We start from the raw sequence: 18,303 nt of genomic DNA, 5'->3' as shown, positions 1-18,303 counted from the left end.
CAGTTTTGTTCCCACCCGGTGCTACTGTATCATGGTGATGGGCAGCAACTGGCTTCAGGATGAAGACGGGCGTGACGTCATTAGAGCAATGGCGTCCGTTTGTTTACGTCTCGAGTATCAGTAGTAGCCACGAGTGAGATTAGCTGTGGAACGGCTCCCAGCTATTCTCTACTCTTACACACCGAAGCATTAACTCTGTTCGGGGTGAAGATAGCTATGTGGCGCGTTTAGACATGCGTCCCCTGTTGAAATTACGATGTCTTAAAGGGAAACCTTTGAGATACTCGCTCCAGAAGTTAGAATTCTGTGATAACCTGTGGTTAAATTCTCTGGGAATATCTTAGTAGTCTTATACCCAAGGAAGCTACCAAAAAGGAACCTTCCATCAGGACGCCATGGCTATCTCACCCAAAAATAGATTTTTCGCTTCGCTCAAAATCCGTTTCTTTGTCCAAAAAACGGATTTTGAGCGAAGCGAAAAATCTATTTTTGGGTGAGATAGCCATGTCATCCTAATGGAAGGTTCCTTCAGTAGCTTCCTAGGGTATATTTAACTACAGTGGATATTCCCAGAGAATTAAACTAAAGGTTATCACAGAATTCTAACTTCTGGTGCGAGTACCCTAAAGGTTTCCCTCTAGGATATCGTATATCAGCAGGGGACGCATGTATTAACACACCACATAGCTATCTGCACCCCATATAGAGTTAACGCTTCGATATGGGAAGGTGGCTGAGTATCTGAGGAGCCGTTCCAAAGTTACTCTCATTCATGGCTACTTTTGGTACTCGAGACGTAAACAAACGGGCGCCATTGTTAAATGACGTCACGTCCGTCTTCATCCTGAGCTCAGCTCCTACCAATCTCCGCGATACAGTAGGTCAGGGAGGGGCCTGAAAGGCTGAACTAGAATAGACGGGAGGGTCCATCAGGACGACATGGCTATCTCACCCAAAAATAGATTTTTCGCTTCGCTCAAAATCCGTTTTTTGGGCTCAAGCCATGTCGTCCTGATGGAAGTTTACCAGAGAATTAATGTATCGTGGATTTTTTCCCTTAATCCAAGTGCCTAGGGCTTCGAGCAATATTCCTAGGGTCTGGAGACCGTAAAGACTATGACAATTTTAGTAATTGTTCTTACCAAAGATTCTACGATGAATTGGCTTCCTGCCCCCCTGGCAGGGAAGTCCTGGTGGACAAGAGGAATATCTCAAAGTGATCAGTGAAGAACTACTCACCTGGTGGAGAGATCATGCTGGTCTCGGAGACAGATCAAAGGTTAATATTCGAGTAGGAATATTATCAAGACATAGGTGAGTGTATAATATAAATACTTATATTATTCTTGTAATCAGATAGGAAAGGGGTAAATGAAACTATAACAATCGTATATTTCTTAATAAGGAATAGGAGCGAAAGGAGACGCACATGGTAAATAAAATAAACATTTTATTTCTAAGATTGCAAGTCATTATAGAAGTAATTACAATAATGATTATAGAATTTATTTACAATAATAATGAATAATGTACATAGAAAATTAAAGACGGTGATCTTGAGTCTGAAAAGGAAATTTGCTTTTTAGAAACATAAGTTCCCAGGGGAACGCCGGTCTTTTTATAGTCCAAAAAACACTCCATGCTCGAGAGTATGTGGCACACGTGTAAAATTTCTATGACATTTCACCTTGATAAAGAACAGTCTATTAGAAACACTAAGTGTCCATCAAATCACTATGTATCACGATAGGGTCAACACAGGCACCCGTAGAGTTAGAGTCCCAAATAACTCACTGTTCTATGCAGATTTAAGCAGCAGGTTTCATTACACTACCTGCAGCTACCACAAAATGTTTCACTCTGTGCACCTGTTTTGCGTAGTGCTTGAAGAACACGTGCGATGATTTCCAGCCTGTAAACCTCTTGAGGCTTTCAAAATCCATATTCTGAAAAAAGTTCAGAGAAGAGACGACTTTCCTAGGATCGTGACCTGCAGGTGTACTGTCAGGATCCACTCTACGAATGAAGTAGGTGATTTTCGCTCTTAGTTGTTTCAGTGACAGGTCGCTACCCGAGGTTTCTCCTTTGAAGAGTTGTCCTCCACCAAAGTCTGAAGTTCTGCGAAGATAGACCTTAAGACTCTCTACTGGGCATAGAGAGACATCTTCCTTCAGGGGGCAGATTCTCCAGGGGCCCCATCTCTTGGTGGGTAGTTCATTCTTTGCGAGAAACGTTGGGTCGGGGAAGAGGGTAAGATTTCCCGTATCGGTGAATTGGATATGACCCTCTTCTCTTGATAATGCCACTATTTCACTGACTCGGGCTCCCGAGGCGAGAGCAAAAAGGAAAATAACTTTTTGAGTCAGGTCTTTCAGAGGGCACGAATCGTTGTCCAGGCTAGAAGCAAAATGGAGCACCTTGTCCAGGGACCAGGAGATAGGTTTTGGTGGGGGTGCTGGGCGTAGTCTAGCGCATGCCTTTGGCAGTTTATTGAAGATGTCACTGGACAGATCAATCTGGAAGGTGTATAGGAGTGGTCTAGTCAAGGCCGATTTACAAGTGGAAATCGTGTTGGCCGCCAAGCCTTGTTCATGAAGGTTAATGAAGAAGGACATGCAAAAATCAATGGTGATCTCTGTAGGATTTTTCGCCTTGACGAAGGAAACCCACTTTTTCCTGGAAGATTCGTACTGCCTTCTGGTAGACTCTGTTTTGTACTCCTCGAGGAAGTCTAAGCTTTTCTTCGAGATCCCAAACCTTTTCTTTACGGCTAAGGCGAGAAAATCAGGAGATGAAGGTCCTTGACTTTCAGTGATGAAGCAAAGACAGTCGACTTCTGTGCTTGTTGAGAGAGGACTGGGCCCGGTAGGGGGATCAGTGTGGGCTGCAGCTCCAGGACCAGGGGATACCAATTGCTCCGGTGCCACTTGGGAGCCACTAGGGCCGCTGTCCCCTTGAAGGTTCTCAGTTTGGAGAGGACTTTCAGCAGAAGGTTGGGTGGAGGGAACAGGTAGATCTTGGACCATCTGTTCCAATCCAGGGACATGGCGTCCACCGCTTCTGCCTTGGGGTCCTCGTACGGGGCCACATATCGAGGAAATTGATTGTTGTCGCTCGTCGCGAAGAGATCAATCTGAAGTTCCGGGACTTGGCGAGAGATGAAGGAGAATGATCTTGTGTCTAGAGACCATTCTGACTCTATTGGGCTTGTCCGTGATAGAGCGTCCGCTGTCACATTGCGGAATCCTTGTAGGTGAACTGCAGACAGGTGCCATTTCTTCCTGTCTGCCAAACGGAAGATAGGTAGAAGCACTTGATTTATCTGGGGCGATCTCGAGCCTTGACGATTAAGACATCTGACTACCACCGAGTTGTCCAGAGTCAGACGGATGTGGATCGAGGGAGGCGGGGAGAGTTTCTTCAGGATGAGAAGAACCGCCATGGCCTCCAAGATGTTGATGTGAAACGTCTTGAATAGGAGAGACCATGTTCCTTGAACCTGCTGTTGGTGGGAGTGACCTCCCCAACCTTCCAGTGAAGCGTCCGTGTGGATGTTGATCGATGGAGGCGGGTGTTGAAGAGGGATGGACCTTTTCAGGGCCTTTGCTTCCGACCACGGCTTTAGAAGTGAGCGAAGTCTGTTTGAAAGCCGTCTCTTGAGGTCTCTTCGAGCGATGGATGTGAATCGTCTCCAGACTCCCGCGGCATCCTTTAGCTGTGCGCGAAGCACTGGGTTTGTCACTGAGGTGAACTGTAGAGAGCCGAGAACTTGTTCCTGTTGGCGTCTTGCGATACGTTTGGATTTTAGAAGCCTTCTGACAGACCCTGCTATTTCCTTCCTTTTCTTCGGTGGGATGGAAAGGCGGTGTGACTGAAGGTCCCAATGGATTCCCAACCATTGGAACTTCTGAGCTGGAGTGAGGCAAGATTTCTCGGCGTTTATCTTGAAACCCAGATGCTCTAGGAACTGGGTGACTTTGTTGCAGGCTCTCAGACAATCTTCGGGCGATGCCGACCAGAATAGCCAGTCGTCTAGGTAGGCCATCACTTGGATGCCCTGAAGACGTAGCTGTTGGACGATTGCGTCTGCCAGCTTTGTGAAGATTCATGGAGCCACGTTGAGCCCGAAGGGCATGGCCCCGAAGGCGTAACTTTTCCTTTGGAGTCGAAATCCTAAGTAGGAGGAAGCGTAGTGATTCATTGGAATGTGCCAGTAGGCATCTGCCAGGTCTATGGAGACTGTGTAGGCCCTTTGAGGCAGAAGGGCCCTTATTTGTTACAGAGTCAGCATCTTGAATTTGTTGTTCGCAATGAACTTGTTAAGAGGGGACAAGTCTAGAATGACTCTGAGTTTGTCTGATTCTTTCTTGGGAACACAAAAGAGTCTCCCTTGGAACCTGGTTGACTTTACCCTCTTGATCACCTTCTTGTTCAAGAGTTCCAGGACATATTCCTCCAGGAGGGGGGTTGACTGTTGGAAGAATTGCTGGAAGGATGGGGGTGGTTGAGTCCAGCTCCAGCCCAGTCCTTTCCTGATGATGCTGTGAGCCCAAGGATCGAAGGTCCAACGATCCTGGAATTGGCGGAGTCTTCCTCCCACCGGAAGCACTTCATTGCTTCTGGTTTCCCGAGGGTTTGCCACCTTGGCTGCTAGCTCCCCTTCCTCCTCTGCCTCTGGAGGGACGGCGAAAAGAATCTCTGCCGGAGCCTCTACCTCTGGGACGAAAGGTAGTGGAAAGCTGCTCATAGGCAGGGGTGAAGACCTGTGACTGCGACACCACCGGTTGGGGGACCAGTTGAAAGGTCTGCTGTGGTTGTGCGACCACTTGGGGAGTAGCGGGAGCCGGAAACTGACGTCTTGGTTGATGTTGCTGGGGCTTAGGGTTCGAGGCTTTCCTCTTAGGTTGAGGGCCTTCGTCCTGAGAGGACTTCCTCTTTCGAGACATGCCCCACTTGTGGAGAAGGTTCCGATTGTCCGTGGCGGCTTTGTCCACTATCTCTTTCACCGAGGTAGAAGGGAATAGATGTTTCCCCCAGATGTTGGAGGAAATCAGTCTCCGGGGTTCGTGTTTCACCGTTGCATTGGCGAACACGAATTCTCTACAGGCTCTGCGAGCCCTAGCGAAGCTGTACAGATCCTTGGTCACGGTAGCAAGGTGTGACTTTGCCAGGACCATGTAAAAGTCTGGGACCCTGGTGTCCCCGGCCATGTTTTCTAGCTGTACCTGATGCGACAGCAAAGCAGCGAGTCTCTCCTTAGTATCTTGTTCCCTACGAAGGAGATGGTTGTTCAGTCGTGGGAGGGCCTCGTTGAACTGACGACCGGCTACATCAGGTTCAAGTTTCCCAACCGTAAAGGTAAGCTGGATGTCTTTCCAGTACCTGTCATCGGGGGGAAGAGTGAGGGAGAAGGGTCTGCACTCCTCCAGTGCAGGGCAAGGTTTCCCTTCCTCAACAGCCTTCATGACCGCTTGGAAGGCCTTTTCAACGAAGGGGAAGGTCGCAGTAGCTGGAGCAACAAAGGTTGGATGCGTTTTGCTCAGTGCTGGCATCTTGGAGTTGGTGAAACCCCGACTCTTCACTGCATGAGCCAGCATAGCTTGGGCCTTTGCGAGATCGAACATGATCACTTCTTTAGGTTCAGTCTCTTCTTTTGAGGCTGGTTCGGACCTGAGCCGGACGTAAAAGTCCGGATAAGCCTCGAAGTTCGGGAAGAACTCCACCTCTTCCAGGAGAACAGAACCGATCTTTTCACTAATGAAAATTTTTCCAGTTGTAATTGGCATGTGCTCAGCGTATCTTCAAGGGTTAGATTCCGAGCATGAAGGGAGGTCCTTAACCGAAATTCTTTTCGGTTGCTTGAAGCCGATGAGAGTAGTCCGGAACTGCTCCTGAGACTCTCTCAGTTTCTTTTCCATGAGGGCTTCTAGCATCTTGAAGACCTCTTGAGTGGCCGCTGGGAGTGGATCCGGGGCGGCGGAAGTCGAGGGAACGGGTTCCTCGGGTACCACTGGGGTTACCGTGGGAGTTGGTTCGGCCTCGTTCTCTGAATCGTGGTACTCCACACGGTCCTCCTCATAGTCGAGTTCCTCGCCCATGAGGGTTTTCTCCGTTCCTTCGGAGATCTCCGACATACGTTCCACCTCTTCGGAGTCAAGGTGGCACGTGCGCAGGGACTGTTCCATTACAATGTCGGGTGTAATCACCAACTGGACGGTTGGGATTTGATCTTGAGGGATCACAGCGTCCTTAGAAGCTCTTGGGAAAAGCAGGGCCCTCATGTTTTCATTTGGAAGATAAGGTCCAGAAGCGTTCTTCTGGAAACCACGCACCCATCTCCGCAGTTTCTCTCTAGCGCTGTCCCGTTCCTCGGTGGTAAGAGGAGTCTTGAACGCCTTTTCCAGACGACCTTTGCAGATTGGACAGTTCTGCGGATCTCAGTATTTCAGGTCGCCTTTCTTGGCGGCGCAAGGGGAGTGGGTCCGGCACGCCTTGTGCCCGTAGAAGTCCGGGCGTTTAACTCCACAGAAGGAGCTCTCACACTTCATATACTCCTCCTGTGAAAGAAAGAGATCATGAGTACATGGAAGGCGTAATATGACTTACATTACTCTAGGCTTAAGAATAACTTAATCTATAATATTAGCATAAAATTTATATGCTCAGGATAGATGAGCGGGGGAGATGTGGGAGAGGGGAAAATAGGATAAACCCCTTAGTAATATGTAGGTTCCGGTAAGAGACTGCACTGAGATGCACAGAGTATGCTGGAAATGTTGTACTGTGCAACCATACAGCATAGCCAGTATATCAGATGGTATAATGATACCTATATGGATCTGGCAGGCTATCTGGCTGCATCAGATTGACTGCCGGCGTGGTGCCGGCAGCCGTAGAAGGGGTGCATGTCCATTAGCGCCTCATTAGGCGGCGACGGCACGCCGGAGACTGGTCCTGCAAGGTGAAAAACATCAAGGAGGACACACTGGACAACCAAGATGGAAAACACCACAGAGGCGACCGCCGGCACAGCGGCGGGTCGTCACCGGCAGGGCGGCGTGCTCCGGCAGTCGGCGGCTGACGGCATGGTGAACCTTAGTTCAACTCATAATATATAAATTGTAGGGCGGACACCTGGGATGCCGGCAATCAATGTCGGCAGGTAAGGGGGCGGCAGCCTCCGGCAGTCTGCCGGCTGACGCCTTAGGGGGGGTATCTTATGGATAGAGGTCACCTGAGGTAGTGGCGGCTGTCGCCGGCAGTAGAGGCGGCAAGGGACCGGCACCATGATAGGGAGAGAGAGAAAGGTAAGGAGGGAAGGGAGGGGTAATGTCCTATACCCCGCCGGCTTCCCTCCGGAGGGAGTGCACTCATGATAGGAGTAGATACACCTATCATCCGGCGGCAGTGGGCCGGCAGCTGGCTGGGAGCCTAAAGTAACCCAAGGGAGGGATAGAGAGCACTCAAAGAGGGGGAATCCTCCGTCAGCAGGACCGCCGCCGGCAACCACCCCCATAGAACACTATGAAGGGGAAGTATACCAGAGCAGCCAGCTCAGCAGAAGAACAAGGCTAGCCCTACCACTCCACCCAAGGGAGGAGTTGTAGGACAGCGGACAGGGGTGTGTAGGCAGGCCTACACAAGGAGATAGAGTGGGGGAGGGGAGTAGGGGTCTTTCTAAGGTGGGGAGACTCTGTATGAGAGATGCCACCAAGGCAAGGGAGAACGCTCCCTAACCTAGGATAGGTAGCTCAGATCAGGTACTGCCCTGATGTACTGTCCTGAACTATAATAAAACAGAATCTTGCCCCCAGAGCCTAACCTAGATTAGAAGAACCGTTCTCCTAGGCTAGGGAGGCCTGGAAAGACACATCGCTAGTTGCAGGGATGAAGAAGTAACCCAACCAAGTGCAAACTGGGGAAGAGCAGAGCCCTTTCTAAGGTCTCAAGCACGACCTTAAGGGGGGGGGGTTCATTCCCTTAGGGTAGGCTGAGAAAGCGATAAATACTCAGGGTGAAGTCAAGATTCTCCCCAATATAGAATAAGGGAGAAGCAAGGCTACCCAGAGGGAATTACCCGTAGGTAAGGTGAATAGGAAGCATACAAGGGTTCCTACAATAGGTTAGGGGAGTGTGGTGCACGAACCAACACAGTCCCTTGTATGGTCCCCGAAGGCGAAAACACTTACATCACAGTAACTAGTATGTTTAAAAATGCCTAAATCTTCATAAGTTAACTTAGGAACACTTATTATATCATGCAGTAATATGAGCACTAGGCTGTCTAGTCTAGGGGCTAGGCTAGCGATCTAGTATGGGGTCGGCCGACGACCGTTGCCTAACGAGCGCAAACACACGATATAATAACTTCCTAGCTATGAAGACTAAATAACTAATAATATTAATTAGTTAAAGGACCGGAGAAGGCTGTTCTGGCTAACTAAATAAAGCATGCAACATGAACAGCGGTGTCGTAAAATGGCGCGTCCGGTTTTGTCACAGCTCCGCCACAAAACACAATGTATTACGAGAAGTGGACGTTACTTTACGGCCAGAGCTTATTTAAACAATACTAGGATCTGGTACTCAACTTTCCAGAAGAGGGCGAGGCTGAAGATTGAGACATAAGGGCGATGTAAGCAGATAAGTAAAGCACTTGGGAAAAATCCGACTAAGCGTAGGAGCTACAGGCGAAAGGATGAAGACGGACGTGACGTCATTTAACAATGGCGCCCGTTTGTTTACGTCTCGAGTACCAAAAGTAGCCATGAATGAGAGTAACTTTGGAACGGCTCCTCAGTTACTCAGCCACTTTCCCATATCGAAGCGTTAACTCTATATGGGGTGCAGATAGCTATGTGGCGTGTTAATACATGTGTCCCCTGCTGATATACGATATCCTAGAGGGAAACTTTTAGGGTACTCGCACCAGAAGTTAGAATTCTGTGATAACCTTTAGTTTAATTCTCTGGGAATATCCACTGTAGTTAAATATACCCTAGGAAGCTACTGAAGGAACCTTCCATCAGGACGACATGGCTTGAGCCCAAAAAGCAATCATGTATCCCTAATCTATTAGTGTTGAGCTAGTATTGTCCATCCTGAGTAGCAATGTTGCAATGCCATTATTTATTTTCCTCATTCGGACATTATTTGTTGCCACAAGTCAGTGTCTCACACCAATAGGGAAATCAGTTGCAGGTGGGTCATCAAGCGTAGGCTCACTCAGGTGAATTAATCCCAGAATCAGATGAATTTAGGACCAAAGTTTTTTTAAGATTTTTCATAATTCAGATTATCCATTAAATTCAGATCTTCCTAAACTGTATCTTCCCGTATGTAGCACTAGATATACAGTTGATTCTGACAGTCATGTATTCTTTATCATAAGGCACTGTATTACACAGTGTCATAGACGTTTTATTTCAGCTTTGATCAGATTTTGGAATAATTTTCTTAATTTGGAGATTGATTCGGTGGAATTTCAGGAGTTCAAACTTTTTGTAAATTGTTTTCAGTTGAACAGGTTAATGTAAGTCTCGTTTTATATTTTATGTATGATTGATCTATTTTAAGGTTGTTACTGGTCTAAAAATGTTTTATATTTTTATTCATTACAGTACTTATATATGTTTATTTGCCATTCCCATATTAACTTTTCTCACTGTTACTTTGTTGGAGCCCTTGGGCTTAAAGCATTCTGTTTTTCCAACTAGGGTTGTAGATTGGCTAGTAATAATGATAATGTTATTTTTGGGCTCAAGCCATGGCGTCCTGATGGAAGGTTCCTGTTTGGTAGCTTCCTTGGGTATAAGACTACTAAGATATTCCCAGAGAATTTAACCACAGGTTATCACAGAATTCTAACTTCTGGAGCGAGTATCTCAAAGGTTTCCCTTTAAGACATCGTAATACAACAGGGGACACGCATGTCTGGTCGTGCCACATAGCTATCTCCACCCCGAACAGAGTTAACGCTTCGGTGTGTAAGGGCTGAGAATAGCTGGGAGCCGTTCCACAGCTAATCTCACTCGTGGCTACTACTGATACTCGAGACGTAAACAAACGGACGCCATTGCTCTAATGACGTCACGCGCGTCTTTATCCTTTGTTTAGTAGCTGCCCTACTTAGACGGATTTTCCCTTGTGTGAACTTTATCGCTTTGCATCTTCGCTATGTCGTTACCTTCAGCCTCGCCTTCTTCTGGAAAGTTGAGTACAAGGTTCCAGTATTGTTTAATTAAGCTCTGGCCGTAAAGTAAATATTATTTCGCGAAATAATTGATGTTTTGTGGCAGAGCTGTGCCTCTACCGGACCCGCCATTTTATGGCGTCGTTGTTGTTTTGCATGTCTTATTTAGTTAGCCACAACAACGCTTCCGGCATTATATACTAATCGAATACATTAGTTTATTTAGTCTTCATAGCTAGGAACTTTTATATCGTGTTTAGACGCTTTTTATCGGTCATCGATTGACCTCATACCAGTCGGCTACTATAGCCCCCAGGCCAGGAGCCTATATACAAGTGTTCATGCATGATTTATCAGTGATCCTAGACTAAGTTATGAAGATAGTGGCATTATTATTTTACAATACTTTTGACTAGTGATGCAAATGTTTTCGCCTTCAGGGACCATATAGGGGATAGGCTAGTCAGTGATTCTTTCTAGCCTAACCTAACCTTAGGACCCCTATATGCTTCCTTCATCCCCTGCCTTGGCATTCCCTCTTTTTAGCCTTGATCCCTTTTCTGAGTAAAGGGATTAATTGTCTAATAGAGTATATATATCGCCTCTCAGTCCTCCCTAAAGGAATGAACCCCCTTTAGGATTGCGTCTGAGAGTGGGGTTAGGCTAGCCTACCTCTATGGCTAGGATAGTCTATGACTTTCCTGCGATAGCGATACGTCTTCTTCCTTGCCTAGTTCAGGACTTTTAGCCCTGCTCTAGGTCGGGTTAGGAAGGTTTCTCTGTTCCATGCTGAAACTGTACTCTTGCACCGTTTTAGCCGATCAGCCTAATCTTAGGTTAGGGAGTGTCCTCCCTTCCCTTTGTGGCCGCTCTGGTACAGAAACCCTTCCTGGGAAGACCCCTCTCTTCTCCCTCCCCACCTATCTCTTGTATAGCCTAGCCTATGCTTAGGTTAGTTTATACTCATCTGTCCCCTGTCCTACAAATCCTCCTTAGGGTGGATGAGTAGGGCTACCCGAGCTTCCCTGTGCTGTCCGCTCTGGTACATATACCTTCATAGTGTCCTATAAGGTTAGTTACTAGTGTTGCTCTGCATAGGGGAGTCTCCCCCCCCCCCCTCTTGGGTGTTCCCTAGTCCTCCCTTGGGCTACCTGCTCCCGGTCCCTAGTGACCCCTGCTTATGGATGCTAGAGCCTGTCTCTATCATGGGTACACCCCCTCAGGGAGGGGGAGGGATGTCTGGAACCCTGACGGTACTTCCTGCATCCTTTCCCCCCTCCCCCTGTCTCTCTATCTATCCGGGTGCCGGTCTCTTGCCGCCTCTACTGCCGGCAATACCTGCCTCCCTCTTGGTGACTTCCCTACCCTTGCCGCCAGCCCCCCGTGTACCGAGGGACTGCCGGCTGCCGCCGGCTACTACCGGCAGCTCTCCTACTCCTATCTAATCGTCCGCTTGCCGGTCGATCTCCGGAGTGCCGGCATATACTGCCGGCAACCCGATACTACCTGTACCATCCTTACCCCAGTCACCAATCCGGCATCCTCCGGCTGCCGGAGCCGCCGCTCCCTGCCGGCGTGCCGCCGTTGTGCCGGCGGCCGCCATCCTGGTATCTAACTGACTTTGAAAATTGTCTGTTCTAGTGCCAGAATCTATGCTGGAGCGAGCTCCGGCGTGCCGGCGGCTTGCCGGATGCCCCGGAGGCGTCAAGAATACTTGCACCCCCTCTCTGTAGCTATCATAAGACTAAGATAGCCCTACCTTGCAAATAGATAAGCTGCTTTGCTTCTAAGATCAGTACCTAGTACTGCTCTATTAGTGATCATGCTGTCTCTTTGCATTCTTCTATTTCCAGCATGCTATGTGCATCTTAGCGCGGCTGGTTGCCAGAAGCAGTTACCCTTAATGAGGCCTTCTGGCTCTTATCTGGGAACCGAATGAATTCGATCCCAACCTTGTCCTTGGCTTTCCATGGAGTTCCAATATAATGGGAATCCTAGGAAACTATATCCAATGATCTCGGTCATTTGGATTATCCCAGGACCAAGCCTATGGTAACCAGCCGGGCGAGATGCATGGAGCGTGTTCTCCTTTACTGTTTCATTCTCTATGCATCACACCTTCTTTAAGTTAAAATTAATGATTAATATTAACTTAATTTAAGAGCCATTCCTATGACTCCCCCATACTCATTTTCTCTTTCTTCCACAGGAGGAGCAGATGAAGTGCGATTTCGCCTACTGTGCTGTGAAACGCTCGCAGTTTTACGGACATACGGCGTGCAGGACTCACGCCCCTTGCTCAGACAAGAAAGGGGATTGGAAGTTCTGGAATCCACTGGAATGTACGGTCTGCCAGGCCTACCTAGTTGAGGCCTTCCATAACCCTCCCTCAGCGGAGGTTAGAGACATTGCTCGTGAAAAACTGCGCAAGTGGGTGCGTGGTTTTCAGAGAAATGCTACTGGACCGTACCTGGCCACCGAAGAACTGAGGTCCCTGTTGTTCCCTAAGGCCTCCCCTGACTCAGTGGTTCCAAAGGAAGCAATCCCCACTGTCCAAATTACGGTGGAACCTGATGTGGTCATGGCTCAGTCCATGCACGAGTGTCGTTTAGATTCCGAGGATGATGAACAGATCTCTGACGTCTCGGAAGACACGGAGAAGACGCTTATGGCTCAAGGAGCCGAAGAGGACGAAGACAAGGTGGAATACACCGAGTCGGAGATTGGAGCTACTCCCTCGTCCATCCCTCCGCCTACTCCTACACCGACGGAAATGTCCATTCCGTCTACCTCCTCGACCCCGGATCCTTCCTCTTCTACCCAAGAACTGATCCGACTGATTAGAGCTGTCATGGACGACAGACTGAAGGAGAACCAGGAGTCCATCAGGTCTATGATTGGATCCAGAGACCCGAAGAAGATCTCGGTCAAGGATCTCCCAGCTTGCTCTCATGCCAACCCGTGGAGGTATGCAGAGCATATGGTTATTGCGACCGGCAGGATCTTTGTTAGTGACAAAATCGGCACGGTCCCGTTGGAAGATGTGGAGTTCTTCCCAAGCTTCGAGGCCTACCCGGACTGTTACGTCCGGCTTCGTTCCGAACCTGCCTCGAAGGAGGAGACCGAACCTAAAGAAGAGATAGTGTTCGATCTCGCAAAGGCCCAGGCTATGCTAGCCTCCGCATTTAAGAGCAGGGGCTTTACCTGCTCTAAGCTTCCTGCCTTGAGCAAGAAGCATCCTACATATGTCGCACCTGACACTGCGATTCTTCCATTTTTGGAAAAGGCCTTGGCTGCATGCCTTAAAGCGGCGGAAGAAGGAAAACCCTGCCCTGCACTGAAGGAGTGCAGACCCTTCTCCATCGTGACACCCCCTGACACTAGACAATGGAAAGATGTCCAACATACTTTCGTCGTGGGTAGGCTCGATCCTGACGTCGCCGGACGTCAGTTTAATGAAGACCTCCCTAAGCTCAATGATCACCTCCTTCGCCGGGAACAAGACACGAAGGAGAGGCTTGCGGCATCTCTTTCTCATCAAGTCCAACTTGAGGTTATGGCCTGTGACACAGCAGTACCTGATCACTACATGGTACTGGCCAAATCCCACTTACTCACGGTAATGAAGGACTTGTACCATTTCATAAAGGCTCGTAGAGCCTGTCGTGAATTCGTGTTTGTCGGTGCCACCGTGAAACACGAACCCCGGAGGCTGATTTCCTCCAACATCTGGGGAAAGCACCTGTTTCCTTCTGACCTTGTCAAGGAAATAACTGACAGAGCCGCCACGGAGAATAGGAACCTTCTCCACAAGTGGGGCATGTCCAGAAAAAGGAAAACCTCTCAGGACGATGGACCTCAGCCTAAGAGGAAACCTCAGAAGCCGAAACCCCAGCAACGTCAACAACGACGTCAGTTTCCGGGACCCGCTACCTCCCAAGTGGTTGCCCAACCACAACAGACCTTTCAATTGGTCCCCCAACCGGTGTTGTCACAGTCACCGGTCTTCACCCCTGCCTTTGAGCAGCCATCCACTACCTTTCATGCCAGAGGTAGAGGCTCGTCCAGGGGTGCAAGCAGAGACGCCTCTCGTCGTCCCTCCAGAGGTAGAGGAGGAAAGGGAGCTAGCGGCCGAGGCAACAAGTCCTCGGGACACCAGAAGCAATGAAGTGCTTCCGGTGGGAGGAAGACTCCGCCAATTCCAGGATCGTTGGACCTTCGATCCTTGGGCACACAGCATCATCAAGAACGGTCTAGGCTGGAGTTGGGTGCAACCACCCCCAATCTTCCAGCGGTTCTTTCAACAATCGACCCCCATTCTGGAAGAATATGTTCTAGACCTCTTGAACAAGAAGGTGATAAGGAAGGTAAAGTCCACCAGGTTCCAAGGGAGACTGTTTTGCGTTCCCAAGAAGGACTCAGACAAGCTCAGAGTCATTCTGGACTTATCCCCCCTCAACAAGTTCATAGAGAACAACAAATTCAAGATGCTGACGCTTCAACAAATAAGGACCCTTCTGCCTCAAGGTTCCTACACGGTCTCTATAGACCTGGCGGATGCCTATTGGCACATTCCAATGAACCATCACGCTTCCTCCTACCTAGGATTTCGACTCCAAAGAAAAAGCTACGCCTTCCGGGCCATGCCATTCGGCCTCAATGTGGCCCCTCGGATCTTCACAAAGCTGGCGGATGCCATAGTACAACAGCTCCGCCTAAGAAACGTCCAGGTGATGGCCTACCTCGACGACTGGCTAGTCTGGGCTCCATCGCCCGAAGAGTGTACAAAGTCTTGCGACGAAGTTACCCAGTACCTAGAACACCTGGGATTCAAGATCAACGAGAAGAAATCTCGCCTCTCTCCGGCTCAGAAGTTTCAGTGGCTGGGAATCCACTGGAATCTTCAGTCACACCGCCTTTCCATCCCCCAGAAGAAAAGGAAGGAAATAGCAGGGTCTGTCAAGCGACTACTGAAATCCAAACGCATTTCAAGACGACAGCAGGAACGAGTTCTAGGCTCTCTACAATTCGCCTCAGTGACAAACCCAGTGCTTCGTGCACAGCTAAAGGATGCCGCGGGAGTCTGGAGACGATCGGCATCCATCGCTCGAAGAGACCTCAAGAGACGGCTTCCAAACAGACTTCGACGCCTCCTAAAGCCGTGGTCGGAAGCAATGGCCCTGAAAAGGTCCATTCCTCTCCAACACCCTCCTCCATCACTCAACATCCACACGGATGCCTCACTGGAGGGCTGGGGAGGTCACTCCCACCTGAAACAAGCTCAAGGGACCTGGTCTCCACTATTCAAGACGTTCCACATAAACATCTTGGAGGCCATGGCGGTCCTTCTTACTCTGAAGAAGCTATCCCCGCCGCCCTCGATCCACATCCGTCTAACCCTAGACAACTCGGTGGTAGTTCGTTGTCTCAATCGCCAGGGCTCAAGATCGCCCCAGATAAATCAGGTGCTTCTCCCAATCTTCCGTCTGGCGGAGAAGAAGAAGTGGCACCTGTCTGCAGTTCACCTACAAGGATTCCGCAACGTGACAGCGGATGCTCTATCTCGGACAAACCCGATAGAGTCGGAATGGTCTCTAGACGCAAGATCATTCTCCTTCATCTCTCATCAAGTCCCAGAACTTCAGATAGATCTCTTTGCAACGAGCGACAACAATCAACTTCCTCTGTACGTAGCCCCGTACGAGGACCCCAAAGCAGAAGCGGTGGACGCCATGTCACTGGACTGGAACAGATGGTCGAAGATATACCTGTTCCCTCCCACCAACCTTCTGTTGAAAGTCCTCTCCAAACTGAGAACCTTCAAAGGGACAGCGGCCCTAGTGGCTCCCAAGTGGCCCCGGAGCAACTGGTACCCCCTGGTCCTGGAGCTGCAGCCCAAGCTGATCCCTCTCCCGGGCCCAGTTCTCTCTCAACAAGTACAGAAGTCGACTGTCTTCGCTTCATCATCGAAAATCAAGGACCTTCATCTCATGATTTTCTCTCCCTTGCCGCAAAGAAGAGGTTTGGGATCTCGAAGAAAAGTCTAGACTTCCTAGAGGAATACAAGACCGAATCCACGAGACGGCAATATGAATCATCCTGGAGGAAATGGGTCTCCTTTGTTAAAGCAAAAAATCCTAAAGAAATCACCATTGATTTCTGTATGTCCTTCTTCATTCACCTTCATGGACAAGGATTAGCAGCCAATACGATTTCAACCTGCAAATCGGCTTTGACTAGACCAATTCTATATGCTTTCCAAATTGATCTGTCCAACGACATCTTTAACAAACTGCCGAAAGCATGTGCTCGCCTACGCCCAGCACCCCCTCCGAAACCGATCTCCTGGTCACTAGACAAGGTGCTCCATTTCGCCTCCAACTTGGACAATGATTCATGCCCCCTCAAGGATCTGACTCAGAAAGTTATATTTTTATTTGCTCTCGCCTCGGGAGCTCGAGTCAGCGAAATAGTGGCATTATCAAGAGAAGAGGGACACATCCTGTTTGCTGATTCAGGAGAAGTGACCCTCTCCCCTGATCCGACGTTTCTCGCCAAAAATGAATTACCCACCAAAAGATGGGGCCCTTGGAGAATATGCCCCCTGAAGGAGGATGTCTCTCTATGTCCAGTAGAGAGTCTCAAGGTCTATCTTCGCAGAACTTCAAACTTTGGTGGAGGCCAACTCTTCAAAGGAGAAACATCGGGCAGCGACCTGTCACTGAAACAATTAAGAGCGAAAATCACCTACTTCATTCGCAGAGCGGATCCGAACAGTACACCCGCTGGTCATGATCCTAGAAAAGTGGCATCTTCTCTGAACTTCTTTCAGAGCATGGACTTTGAGAGCCTTAAAAACTTTACGGGCTGGAAGTCCTCGCGAGTTTTCTTTAAACATTATGCGAAACAAGTGCACGAAATCAAACATTTTGTGGTAGCCGCAGGTAGTGTTATGAAACCTGCACCTAACTCTGCGTAGAACAGTGAGTTACTTGGGACTCTAACTCTTCGGGTGCCTATGTTGACCCTCGAGTGATTCATAGTGATGTCTAAAAACACTTAGTGCTTTTATAACTGTTCTTATCCCAGGTGAAATGTCATAGTGTCACACAAGTGCCGCATGCCTTGAGCATGATGTGTTATTTAAAGACTTGCGTTCCTCGAGAACGAGTACCTACTAATCCTGAAATTCCCTTTCAGATTCAAGAGCAAGCCTTTATTTCTATGTACATTATTATTACTGTAAATGAACTTTACTTTTGCTGTAAATTATTTAATTTCTGCATTGTGAAATAAAATTTCTATTTTATTACTTATGCGTCTCTTTCAGCTCCTACTTACTATGAAATACATACTGTCATAGTTTTATTTATTCCTCCTTTCTTATGGTCATGAAGAATTTAAGATGTCTATTCCTAAATTATATTCACCTTGTCTCAGTAAGGTTCCTACACGAATACTTACTTCTGATAATCAGGAGATGAACTCTACACACAGTGCCCAACCACCACTGGCCTACTTCAGAATGTTCCTATACAAATATCAAACATTCTGCTTCATCTCTAAGCTTTTAAAAGTTCTTCTGTCAAGATGAATAGCCCTTCAATACCACTTTGACGTCGGCATAGCCCATGGGAACTTCCTACCAATGGGGGGCAGGATATTTCGTTCCTATGGTTCTTACCTAAGATTACTTTGCTGTTTTGTCAATGCCTAGGCACTTAACTCTGGGGGAAAATCTACCACGATACATTGATTCTCTGGTACTCTTCCATCAGGACGCCATGGCTTGAGCCCAAAAAACGGATTTTGAGCGAAGCGAAAAATCTATTTTTGGGTGAGATAGCCATGGCGTCCTGATGGACCCTCCCTACTACTTCGTTCAGTTTGTTCCCACCCTACACAATTGTATCATGGTGATGGGCAGCAACTGGCGCCAGGATAAAGACGCGCGTGACGTCATTAGAGCAATGGCGTCCGTTTGTTTACGTCTCGAGTATCAGTAGTAGCCACGAGTGAGATTAGCTGTGGAACGGCTCCCAGCTATTCTCAGCCCTTACACACCGAAGCGTTAACTCTGTTCGGGGTGGAGATAGCTATGTGGCACGACC

General features: G+C 48.5%; 1 protein-coding gene across 1 annotated transcript in view; it reads left to right on the top strand.

Moving 5' to 3' along the window:
* Positions 1-18,303, top strand: part of LOC137648699 (CLIP domain-containing serine protease B4-like) — a 63,677-nt gene that overhangs the window by 25,015 nt on the left and 20,359 nt on the right. The gene's annotated exons all lie outside the window — the stretch shown is intronic.

The sequence above is a fragment of the Palaemon carinicauda genome, chromosome 10, assembly GCF_036898095.1.
Source record: "Palaemon carinicauda isolate YSFRI2023 chromosome 10, ASM3689809v2, whole genome shotgun sequence".
NCBI classification, from domain to species: Eukaryota; Metazoa; Arthropoda; class Malacostraca; order Decapoda; family Palaemonidae; genus Palaemon; species Palaemon carinicauda.
Note: the sequence above shows the minus strand (reverse complement) of the source record. Positions and strands in the feature narration are given on the sequence as shown.